This window comes from Falco peregrinus, chromosome 3, assembly GCF_023634155.1.
Source record: "Falco peregrinus isolate bFalPer1 chromosome 3, bFalPer1.pri, whole genome shotgun sequence".
NCBI lineage: Eukaryota > Metazoa > Chordata > Aves > Falconiformes > Falconidae > Falco > Falco peregrinus.
Window position 1 is genome coordinate 16,917,327 of NC_073723.1, and position 13,007 is coordinate 16,930,333.

General features: G+C 40.7%; 2 long non-coding RNA genes across 2 annotated transcripts in view; one reads left to right on the forward strand and one right to left on the reverse strand.

Annotated features, from left to right (window-relative positions):
* Window positions 1-13,007, forward strand: part of LOC114013233 (uncharacterized) — a 43,220-nt gene that overhangs the window by 24,999 nt on the left and 5,214 nt on the right. Inside the window, exon 2 of the long non-coding RNA XR_003556115.2 lies at window positions 11,332-11,453. This is a non-coding gene — a long non-coding RNA (uncharacterized LOC114013233). The remainder of the gene's footprint in view (window positions 1-11,331; window positions 11,454-13,007) is intronic.
* The window catches only part of LOC114013231 (uncharacterized), a 61,440-nt gene continuing 54,416 nt past the window's right edge, over window positions 5,984-13,007 (reverse strand). Inside the window, exons 8-11 of the long non-coding RNA XR_008746447.1 lie at window positions 11,326-11,447; window positions 10,152-10,228; window positions 8,208-8,530; window positions 5,984-7,502 (exon numbers count right to left, since the gene is read on the reverse strand). This is a non-coding gene — a long non-coding RNA (uncharacterized LOC114013231). The remainder of the gene's footprint in view (window positions 7,503-8,207; window positions 8,531-10,151; window positions 10,229-11,325; window positions 11,448-13,007) is intronic.

Here is a 13,007-nt window from a genome sequence, read left to right on the forward strand (position 1 = left end):
AAATGAAATACCCGGCCCTCAACTCTTAGATTTAAAAGGAATAAAGTACATTTGTTTCTACCATCAAGTTTAACCAGTGATAAAATATGTTTCAGGAGGGCTGACAGCCCCACACCCCTGTTCCCCAGGGACTGATGATCCTGATGCAAGGGAGAAGCGTCATTCACCTAAGTATGTAATTTACATGATTGCACAGCACAGAATCCCCCCATGCAGGATGAGAAGTTCCCCAGGTATCATCAAGGCTTCTCTGCTAAGCTGGAAGTGACAGCCTGGAAGTGAGCAGCAAAGAGGTATTGATTAGAGACAAATTTTCCAATGACAATTTATAACCAGTTTTACCAGGAGGCAGCTGGATCCCAGAGACTGACACCATCTACTTCATCCTTCTGTTTCTTCTTACTCAGTACTAGGTAAAGGAGTACCTGGGTTCCCTAATCCCTCCCTGTGTGCAGCTCCTGTGTAACTCATGCTAGCAGATTTGGGGAGCCTTTTACTTTGCGAAAGTTCCTTTATTTACCACCCATAAGAGATTCACCTGTTTTTTCCCTTGTTGGATTGATCTGTATTAAACCTTTTCTTTTTTTGTGGAAAACCCCTGGTTTCAATCTGAAGCTCTGCCCACATCAGGACGCACATGCAGCCTGACAACATAGGCTAAACTCTGATGTCATTGTCCAGTTCTCAGATGAAATTTTCAGAAGCAACTAAGTGACTTAGGACCTCGCTTCTCAGTCATAATTAAAGCATTTAGGAATTTACGTCTCAGTGGAAGTCTTAGACAGCCATGAGCCTATATGACCATTGGGAAATGGTGCAATTTAGGTCTCAGAGTCATCTAGGCACTTTTGAAGATGTTTTCCTTACTTTTTAATTGAATGAGGTCCTGAGAATAGGCTGAGAGAGGATTGAAGAGGACTTCGACCATGTATCTATGGTCTATGCCAAGTGTTGCACACTTGGGTCTTTTTTCTCCAAAAAAAGGTTAAATTTGTCAGACCACAATATATTCACCAGCCTCAAAAGAAGTTTGCTTATGTATGAAGACCAGCAGCAATTGTGAGGATAAAATTCCTAATCCTTTATGCAATAGATCCAGGGCACAGTGAACTAAATGCCATTTCTCCGGGCTTTCAACATATATGCACTTAAACCAGCCTTCTGTGATATAAGAGTGTCTGTGCTGGAAGTTCGCCTGAAGTTTAAAGCACTAAAATAGCATTTCAGACATAGCAGAAGCCAGCTGATTTTAGAGAAATTGTGACCATAGGATTAACTATTGCTCACCCAGGTTTCCATCAGCACAGTATCCTCCTCTCTTTGGCGGAGAGGGGGGTGCTGTCAGGACCGAGGAGTGCTCAAAACTGCGTGGTCAAGCCAGCAGTGAATCCAAGCTCTGTCCTTTCGCATCCTACAGCTCTAATTTTCGGCATTAAGTAACACCTGCATCAGCAGTGGAGATCAGTAGGAGGCAAAGGTGAAAATGTTGACCCAAAATATACATCAATGGCCTGCATCTTTAGAGAGCTGGCATATACTGGCACAGACTCTTGCTGCCTAAGCTGGCCTCTGTTTCCTGATCCTGTCCTCCTCATATGTGCTGGCTGGGATGGTGATGGGGGAAACCGCCCTGAAGCAGAGACCACCAGTAAGACACCAGGCTGTTGCTGACTGTGAGCTGCTAACAGCTCATACCTAAGAGATGGTAGTTATTACGGCATGCCTGATTGCTTTAATTTTTGCTCTATTTCCAGATCGGCCCAAAATCCAGAGAGCTGCAAAGTGGTTTATAGGTTCATTCCATTGGTTGTATTGCTTGGTGCATGTAGTTACTAAATGATCAATCTTGTCATCAAGAAGTTAGCAAATATTTACCCTCTCATTTCTCTGGATGTGTAAAGTGAATGAGAGACGTTAAATGACTGGTCTCAGGTGCTTATAGCTACCTCGCATTAGTCTTAGACTGTGGCTAAACCAACAGATTCTAACTGCAGGACACAGGATTCAAACTCATGGCTGCAACTGTCATGTCTAATACAAATATGCACCGCAAGGAATAGAGACAAAATTAATACAAATTCTAGTCCTAATACCGTGAAATCTGATTAGTGCAGAAAGGGCAACTCTGAGCCGATACTTGATGGTGGTGATGATCACATTTAACCCCATCAACCATTCCTGATTTGCTTAGCATGCGCATCATGCTGGACAAGAAATATTCAAAGAGATGCAATCAATATGTTTCTTTTAACACTGGGTACGCCCTTGGTTGTGTCAGTTCACAACAACCTAAAATGTTAACAACCAGATTTCATCCAAGTATTTATTCTACTTTACAGAGCCAAGCAGAATGGAGAACTCCTGATACCAGCACTAAGGGAAGCAGGAGTTACAGCTGTCCTGCCAATATAATAAAACTTATTCTGTATATCAGTGTATCCAGTGGCACTGTTAATAGCTCATTGATCCTCTGTACCTAAAAGGTTGCAGCAGGGTTGTTTGCCAGCATCAGTTAAGCAGAACAATAGCTGTGATTGGGAAAATATTGAACACTTTCCATGCTGATGTTATGCCTTATCACAGTTCTTTTTTCAGCTGGGTTACTGTGCTCTGACCTGCCAGGAAACACCTGTTCTTCAAGCAGTTTCTTTGCACGTTCTCTCTGTTAGTCTTTTTCTCTCTTTCCTCTCAGTGAAAATATAGCTCTGAAAGTGGCTTTGGTAAGCTTCACAGCTGTTTTTCTTATTCTGATATAAAGCCACCCCACCAGCTCACAAAGGAACCCACTTAGCTTTCCTTTATGACACTGCCATTGTGTGGGACCATAAAACACCCTGCTTCTCAAAGTTTGTGCAGCCAGCAGTTGTGTTATGTGGCTCTTTGTAATTTTGGGTTTAGTAAAACTGGATTTTTTTTCTCTTGGACAATGCTGCAGGGGGAGAAAGGGAGCAAAATTTAAGAAAGAAAAAAGCCTGGTGATCAGTAAATAATGAAAAACATCAATGCTACCAGTGATGCAGCCGAAAAGACGTCATGAATCAATGAGTCAGCTGGACAAAGGCATGTTGAGAGCTAGGAGTCAGGGAGACATGTAGACATTTGGCAAATCTAATAAGCTGCAATAACAGATATATTTAGCAGTGCTGCGTGACGTGGAGGATGAATCTCATAGTCAGGTTAACCCTTTGACAATGGCAGGTGTATTGCCAGTCATCTTCTTAATCACTGACTGGGATACTAGGTAGGGAAAGTCCTGTCTTCTCCTGAGGAGAGATTGACACAAATAGGTGGCTAAAGAGTGACTATTGGATTGTCAATGTTGGATTACGATTTAGGATGAATTCCAGTCCTTATCATGACCTTGTAGTCTTCACCACTCAATCACTGTGCGGTTCAGGTCTTCATCAGGAAAATGGGGCTTACATCGCTTTCTCACGGACTGTTTCGTTTCCCACAAGGCAGAAGCCCAGTGTGGTCCGCTCTCTCCCCAGAAAGAGTAGATGAGCCCAGAGCTTAAATCGCAAATTGTTGTCATCATGTTGTTTCCACTCACAAGAGTGGCTTGTCAGCACAGGTTGATCAGGATGCTACTGCCAGTCTCTAGATGTTACTCCAGGAAACTCTGACAGTAACAGTAATATTGCATTTGAAACAGACATGGGCTTTTGATAACTGCATCTATCTTACAGGGACCAGAAAAAACACCACACAGGTAGGTTGGTAACCACCCCACCTAAAATTTCAAGCATTTGCAATGCATTACTTGTGAGCAATCTGCAGATTGAGAATGATGCAATTCATTAGAAAATGCATTTGAAGACAAATTTACACAATAGAAAGAACAGACACCTCCTGAAGGAATCACTGCAAACGATTTATCCAGTTTAAGTCAAAACAGAGTATGAAAGGTCCTTCGTCCAACAGCTTGTAGAGCAATTTATGGCTGGTAAAAATGGTAGCATTCAGGCAGTCAATCTCTATCAAAACCAAACAAATTTATTAGAGTGTCTCAGAGCTTAATACTTCCTTTTCACAGAGCAAAACCACAAAATATGTGTAAGTTATGTTAGTGGCATGTGTCAACGGCCAAAAAAGAGAGGTTTTGAGACGGAAGAAATACTATACAACGTACCTTCTATGCATTTAGTTAACATCAAAAATCAGCAGATTCTAACTGCAATTCTTGTTGCATTTTTCTGGAAAGATAGTATATCCCAGAACGTCAGCGCACAGAAAGATAAAGGAAGAAGCACAGGAGTATCCAATCAGACTCTTTTCCTCCCTCTTTTATAATCCAAACAGTAAATTAAAGCAGATTTGTGAAGGGAAACAGAAACCTTACTGATAGTATTTGGAAGTGCCATGCTTTGGAAAGAAATCAAAATGGAAGTCACAGCTGAGTTATCTGTCCCTAAACCTTGCCCTGATGATCTATCTATTTTAATAAAAGTCTGCAAACTCAAAAGTGCAATTCTTAAAGGCTTGCAAAGTCTCCAGCAGATGGTGGTTTATTTGTGCATCACCATTGGGCCACATTTGCTAAGGCTGGCATCTATTTTTTCCTCTGCCCCAAAATATTATTATTATAATTTGTATATTTAAGTGCCAGATTTTCTGATTTGGCTGAGCTGCTCTCATCACTAGAGCAGGCCAAACTGGCTTTAAGCCACTTATATCTTCCCCTGGAGTCTAGAGGCAGCCAGATGTCAGTCCAGTACCTTGCATAAATTAGAGCAGCTTCAGGAATGCTCTTCCCACTTACCCACATGCACAAAGGGCCACTCCAGCACCCAAGAACAACCAAGACAGAAGAATGCTCAATTACATTTCTTTTGCCCCGATACTTCCTTTCCATTAGGGGAATGCAAAGCACAATACAGGTTTGAAAAGTCTCTCCTTTACACCATGAAGAGATTTAATTTATAGTGGGAATCCTAAGAGGCAGAGAGCTACCAGTTTCATGGCATTGTAGGACTGGGACAAAGAGACTGTAGCACGGCTGGGGTTTTATTACCAAACATCAGATTTGTCTTTCTCTTTCAAACCAAAAAATACAGGGGAGGAAGTTCTGCTTTCTAAAATATATGAGATACTTTCTATGACATCAATGACATATTATTTCACCTGACGTACCTTGCAGCTTAGTAATTTAGGGTGCAGTCTTGCTGCTTGTTCCAGGGACCTAAATTACACCAACAAAGTGCAGATACAAAATCGTATCCATAACTCTACAGGTTTAAAAATTAGATTTTGGGTTAAAGCCAGTCTGAAAAACTGAATATAATATGTGTACATGCATGCAGATAGAGGATGTAAATTCCAACGGGTTTTCAAGGGAGCACCAGTAAAACATTGCCAAAAGGAGAGAACTATGTCTGTGATATAATCCATCTCAGACATTATTTCATGATCAAGGTAATTTTTCTGTCCCTATGGCAATATTTTACCCAAATAATGCTAAAGAAAACTGTCCCTATTTGTTTCATTACGCTTCTGAGTATAAATCTTCATTTGAAGAGCCTTCTGAAACAGAAAGCAAATGCTGAATTGAAGGGGTTGTGTCTGTAAACGTGCTGCAGGAGAGCTAATGCCTGAGTCACCAGGAAATAGCAATTACATCTGCAGTGGAATCACCCCCATGTAAACAGAATCAAGAAGAGGAGGAAATAGGTATGTGTATGTCTGTGTGCAGCGGTATGTGTCTTTAGCCCAGAAAGTGTATTTTTCTTCTATGTTCATATCTCTCTGGAAACATTTTCACATAATAGATGGATAATATTTTGCACATCTCCTATTTATTCTGGGCCCCATTCCTTTGGTCTGTATTTCTGGTAAGGATCCTTCTATTGTTATGTAGTCCTAAGCACATGCATTTTATGTAATGAACAAGACACAGTTTTTGGCATGAAAAAAAATGGGGTACAAAGACGTCTTTAATTACTGTATCAATGTGCATAATAGAGTTGAATTAGGATCACCAAGACAACCTTAAATCTGAGTTTTTAATATTTGCCTTGAAATTACATCTTTAGTCTTTTCACATATTTCCTAAGAAAGTCATTTTCCAACTTTTATATCATCAAATGGGGGAAAAGGATAGACTTTCTGTGGTGTAGAGCAGTGCTGACACCCACACAAATCATTGGGGGGCTGGAAACTTGAGATCTGCCTCTGCCACGAGGCTTAAAGGAGAAACTGATAGTAGTAACAGGTTGTTGTCCACTCTGTGAACAGCTCTGAAGGAGAACCGGGCATTTTTTCAGAGGGTTTCACAGAGATTTGCTGACAGCAGACTCAGGAAATCCGGGTTCGGCTTTGGGATCTGGCAGGGAACCTAATCCAGTAAGTGCACTTTTCTGAAGAGGAAACCCTTGTCTCTTTTTCTCGATAGAGACCTTTTCTCATGCCTGTTTAGTCTCAGTTCCTCACTCTGTTAGACCCACTCACATCTCCTTAGTGGAGGATCAAAGTCCCAACATTTTCACCAGCAGCATCTTTTCAAGTCAGGCTGGGGGACAGCATCATTGGTAAAAACAAAATTCTCAGAGGATTTACAAGGAAAAAATCTAAGATGCCCTGGATGAAGACACATAAACAAATTCATTGAAGGACAAATGTAGGCTGTTTTTGTGGGTACAGCCAAAGACTGTCCATGAAACCAGTCTTAAGTGCCTCTAAAATTCAAAACAGTACTCCAAACCATGAAACAATAGAAATTTCAAGAAACAACTTCTCCATCTTTTTTCAGCAAAACCAAATCAAACCAAACCACCTCTGTCTATTTTTTTTGGTTTTTTTCTTCCTGACTTAATTCATGAAACCAGCTGACCAAATCTGCTTAGGGAAAAAATGCATTTGAAGCAGGCACATAACAGGGAATATTAAACACCAAATCATTAAAGATTAGAAAAATTATTGGCAGCTGAAAACCAAGCTTCTCTAATGAGATGCATCAAGCTGGTATTACCAGCTGGGTTATAACAATGTACTTCAGTGGTTAAAGGAGTTAAAGAAATTTTGGGGAGTTTAGTTTTCAGTACAGAACTGGACACATAATAGCCTGTTGCCTTTCCTGAAAATCATACACATGGTCTGTAATATGGAAAACTCCCACAAATATTAAGAATTTAAATAAGGTAATGGTTTATCAAATGTTATTCTTGTTCAAGATACTTTCATCAGAAACTTGAGACAAATTCATAACAGAATATAACAAGCATCCTTCACCCTTTACAGATAAGTTTTCCAGTTCATGGGCTCTTTGGGTTTTTGTTTTTTTTGTTTCTTGGGTTCTTTTGAAAGAAGATTCATCTGGATTTATTTTTGTATTTTTGCCAGTTAGGATTTATTAGAGCTTTTCTTCTTGGCATTGTAATTAGGTGTTGCAAAATTTTAAGCTTTATATTTTTTTAATGGGTAGTCATTTTGTATTTGTATAAGTGTATTTAGAGCTCCTCTCTGCAATCAGCTTCTCAGACTTCTTTCCCTCTTTTTGTGAGTATCTGAGACCAGAAAAGAAAGAGATGTTAATTAGACATGTTAGTTTTATAATTGGGGAACAGATGGCAGGATGCTCTAGTATTTTAGCGGTGACTGAAGCAGGTTTTAGGGTAATCTTTTCATTTAAGTGCCTGGAAATTGTATAAACACAGCTCAGTTGCTTCTGTTACTTAGCCTGGCTGTCTCAGGATGCAGTCACACATCCTCTTTCAGCTCCAGCTGTTTCAGCTGAGTTTAATTCCCACAGCTGTTCATTTTATCATAGAGTGAAAGAATGGTTTGGGTTGGAAGGGACCTTAAAGATCATCTAGTTCCAAACCCCACTGCCTTGCTCAGGGACACGTTCCCCAAAGCCATGTCCAACCTGGCCTTGAACACTTCCAGCGATGGGGCATCCACAGCTTCTCTGGGCAACAGGTACCAGTGCCTCACCACCCTCACAGTAAATAATTTCTTCCTAATGTCTCATCTAAATCTACCGTCTTTCAGTTTAAATCCATTTCCACTTATTTTATTGCTACATGACCTCCATCACTGCGTCCAAACTGGAAATTACTAACCCATCTGATCTATTGGTGGAGATGCTCACATGAGCAGTCCCCAGCTTGCCCTAACCAGGTTAACTAGCCTCGTGCAAGTGCTGGGCTTGTTTGTCTACATTGCCAGGGAGCAACCGAGCCTATGGATGGGAGGGTAAGAACACTCACAGCTCTGGGTGGCAAGAGCAAATGAGGAGAAAGAGATAAAGTGACCACTTCAGGAAGCACATCTGAAGTCAGGATGAAAGGCATGTCCAGCTTTTGGAAATGACAGTCCATTGCCACTGCAGTGTGAATGCAGAATATCCAGATGCTTCTGTTTCATTCCCATGTTGGCAAACATCCAAAATACACCAGCTAGTCCCAAGACTCTTGCTCCGAATGAGTTTAGAGCTGTCTATACCTCTGGCAAGTTAATCACATCTTCAGAGCACTGCAGGCCAAGATCTTGAGAATATTTTCCTCTTTGAAGCAGTCTTTTATTGCCAGCACTATGAGTGGAGAAATAACGAAAAGGTGACATTGGCAAAGACGACTCATTCTTACTAGATCATTTGATCAGCTCAAGCAAGAAATAACAGGGAGAGAGAAATTTCTAGGAAAAAAATATCTCACGCTAGGATGTGAGTCTCCTCTCTTCCTTTCCTCACGTTGCCCCTACCAAATTTCTCCACAGAAATCAAATTCCACTACTGTTAGTTTTAGAAATATTGAAAAGCCTTTACCAGAGGCTTAGCATCACTTCTCAAATGTAGAAGGATCCACGTAATGTAAGTGGCCACAGAGCCCAGAAGCCATACCTATGCCTTTGGTGATCCACGAAAGAGCCAGGGATCACAGAGTAGAGAAAAAAGAAATCATAGGGGGAAAAAAAATTTGTAACAGTTTCAATTTTTCAGGGTCATTATCAAAAAAATACACCACTCCCAACTGCAGTTACTTGGCTGGTACAGGTAGATGTGTATAGCATGGTATTGCCATCTTCTCACCTTGTCCCCTGTCATCTCCTTGCTGTCTCCTCCCCCAAAGCAGTGGGAAGGATTTGATGACTCCTCATTTCTATTACTCTACCATAGTATCTTGCAACTTTCTATCTAAAGTGCTTATGGTATGAAATTAATGATTTAGAAGAAAAAATATACTGCACAGGAGGTGGAAGTACCAGGGTGAGATCTAACCTGGCTGAGATGAAAGTGTATTGCACAGAAATGTATTCCTCAGCTTATCAAAGTACCAAATAAGTGATAAAAAATGTGAAGAACCGAATGTACTGAGCAGCAGTAGTACTGCTGGTGGTTCTGTGCACAGAATTACCTTCGCCATTGTTAGATTTGGAATGCTCATGGGGAAGTCTATCACTCCCGTGGTTCTCAGAGTACATTATTTGACTTTCCTTATCTCCTAGGATCTGTTGGGGTGATCTGAGGTATATTTGTGGGGAAACGTGAATTTTTCTGCTTCTTGCAAACAGTCAAACAGGGTAATGCTCGAGTGGGCACAAAAAAGGTCTTGTCCTCAAACATTTTCACAAACTCTTTAGTAGAAGGAGAATCAAAAGCAAATTTGTTCGTACTGGCTATTGCACAATATTTTCCTACTCCTTTATGATGCTCTGAAAACAATGTCAGTGGAAGGTACACAAGTTAATACAAATCATATGCCCTTCAAGCTTATCAATGTGTACTTGGATCTGTATCATTAAGGCTTCATAGTCTTTGTAGTTTTCATGATAGCGAATAACATGTATTTGAATTACGGACTGATATACTTGCTGTTCACATAACTTTTGACACAGTTGGATCAGTATAACATTATACCTACTGCACTGATGAAAGATTCAGTACATGAATGTGCTCTTCTGAAACTGCCCAAACAACAGGAAATAGTTTATGGCTTTTAATATATTTTTGACAGTGTTAGATCCATGTATCACTCCCCTCCCCAAAATTCTTATGCACATTTTTGCAGATCTGTTTCCCAAGAGAATTTACCCAGTTTCTGTGGAACAAACTGACTGTGAGGGCAAAATCTGGTCACAACCCAGAGGACCCTATTCCAGCCTAAGCCTATTTAGGAAGGGAACAGCAATTTGTTTTCAATGACTTCACCCACCCTTACTGCAACGTTTCCAGTAAATGCAGGCGTTGTTCTTGTGTGAGCTCAGCATGTCGTTCCTAATGTGGTCCTGACTGAAATTTTACATTGGTTATTGGAATAAGTACTTTTCTTTAAATGTTATCTCTCATGTGATTATGCTGAATCATTGTAAAATGAAAAAAATCTGATGAGCTGTCCATATAAATACTGAACTACATTAGATCATCACAACTGGTGCTGTTAAAGCAAATGTAAATACCTAATTATTAGCCGGTAGATACAAAACACTGCCAAATAGTTTTCGGTCGCTGTGTTTACACAGTGACAGATTCTCATGTTAGTCATATCCTTCTGAACAAATGTTTTGGATGGACTTTTAAATCAGTGTCCACAAGGAAATAGAAAGAGGCAGCCAAACTCTCTTGAACGTCTGCCATTGACAAAGGTTAAGCATTTACAGTCACTCTCCGCCTAAGTATTCTAAGGAAACATTAAGGAGTGAAAAACGGAAGGCGAGGATGTTCTGTACTCTCAGCAACAATGCAGCAAGAGTGACAGAAGCAGATCCAAAGCAGCCGGTTCCTGGGCCAGGTCCTGTTCCCATTAACGTCAATGGTAAAACTCCCTTTTGGTCTAAAGGGACTAGGATGGGGCAACTGGTCCTTCAACTGACTAAGGAAAAAATAGCAAGGTCCTGACTCTTTTTGCTTCCACTTCTTATTCATGGAGATTCCCTTTGGGACTGAGTAACATTGAGTCAAGAGGTAAGCATGGACCTTAACTGGCCTGTTAGGAAGGCTAATACCTATTGCATCCACTTAATTTCCCTGAAAAACTATACTCATTTCCCTCATTTCTTTTAGAGCCATCCAAAACATTTAGGTCTATTCTGTCCCAATTAATTTCACTCACAAAATCAGCTGGATTACAGCAGTGGAGAAATTTGGTTTGCATGAAAACAATAATATAGCCAAGATAAAATTTATACCTAGGGGAATTTTGTTATTGCTGTCCTCTCATCGCCCAACAATAAGGCTACATATTTGGGATGACTTTTTTTTGGTCACTGCCTTAACCTTTAAACATTACCCCCCACATAAACCTTATACAGGGGTTGAAGCAGATGGATGTACATAGTTCACTGACCCAGTGGCTGTGCCCTGGCACCTCTAAAGCATGTCAAATATACCTGCAGGTACCCCAAGGAATGGACAGCCATGGACAACTGCTTGCAGGCACACAGGAGATAGGGGGAATGTCCTTCCTTATCCCAGCCAAATGTCCATTATTCTGCATTTTAATCTCCTCACTCTGCAGGTAAGTAGAAAAGACAGAAGGACACAAAACAGGTACTTCACTATTCCTTGTCTTTCAGCATTGAAGATCTGAGTGCAATATATTTTTGGGTTGTCTTTGTTTTTCAAGGTTAAAAATAAATCTGAAAAGAAACAATACTTTTGTAGATATTAAAAACATAAATGAAGATTAGAGAGACATATATACCTAAAATTCAGACCCTCACCTGTCTTCACTCTTTAGGGTTCCACTTTTGTTATCCCTTAATAGGCAAGGGATGAAGATTTGTGCATAAACTGGAAATATAAATCTTACTCCTAAAGTGAGACACTGTCTGTAGAATGAAAAATGGCTTTCCCAAACCTATGATTTACAGTCCTTAAAGAAAGTGTTGCTGAGTATATAAAGCTATTGAGCAGGTCCAAAGATGATTTTATGTTACTTTAGCTTTGTTGGGTTTGTAAAGATCATTTGGTTTCTATAAATTAGGATATGCTCCAGCTCACACGGTAGTCAACGGCAAGATCTGTGAACATCAGTGGAAGACAGATTAGACTTTTATTCTGTATGCAGCAAAGTACATAGCTGCAAGCAGCATTGCTGTAATGCACCTACTGTGCCATGGAAAAAGTGAGGGCAGGAGCAACTGAGGAAGCTACAGTGAGAAAACGATCAGGTGTCGTCACAGACCAGACAACTCCTGTTCCTTCATTTCATTCTGGCCTATCAGTGGTGGCACTTTCTTTAGGAATGAGATGATGGGATGCGGCGAGTTAACAAACATTTCATGTCCAGGCAACATACTGACCTAGACATCAATTAACTCTCATTCCGTGAATGTCCATATAAAAAACTGGCTGATGGGAAACTGTGCAGCGCTCTCTGAGCCAGAAGCTTCTTGTGATCAGCCAGACCTCCCAACATCAACCTCTTATGCTGTGAGCTTGGAGTCCACCTTTCCTCATTTTTGCCATGATTCTCTTCTCGCGAGAAGCAGCTACAAGTGATTCTTCTGCTTCTCAGAGCACAAAACCTCATCCAAAAGAGAGTGGAAATCTTTGCCTGTCCCTGGCCTTTAGCCTTTACACAGAAGTTTCGAGGTTTTCAGTGACAAACCAACCAATTCCCCTGGAGGCAGAAACAAAGCCAGGAGGAATCTGCGCCACAAGCTTCTCTCTTATACCAGGAAATCTTCCCTCACCAAGACCGACAAGTGGCATCCAAGACTTTTGCTCATATCCTGGTATAACTGGCCAGGTTATTCCTCTGCCTTACCACATTTCTAAGTTCACTTGAACCAGTAAAAACATTCATGAACAGTAGGTTGCACTGATGGGAGGCAAATGCAACACGTTTTGTCCAAAGCGTTACCCACAGTAAAGGAGGTTTTAACTATGCATTTAGACCAGCAGAGACTTATTTGAAGACTGTGTTGCTGGTCTTATTCTGACATGAGGGTCCATGCCTGTTCACGTATGTTGGAATAACCACTAACACTTTTCTTACTCAGTTAATGACCACTAATAACCCATAGCTAGCCCAGATGAGGCTAGTTTTCACTGTAAACAGTTGAGT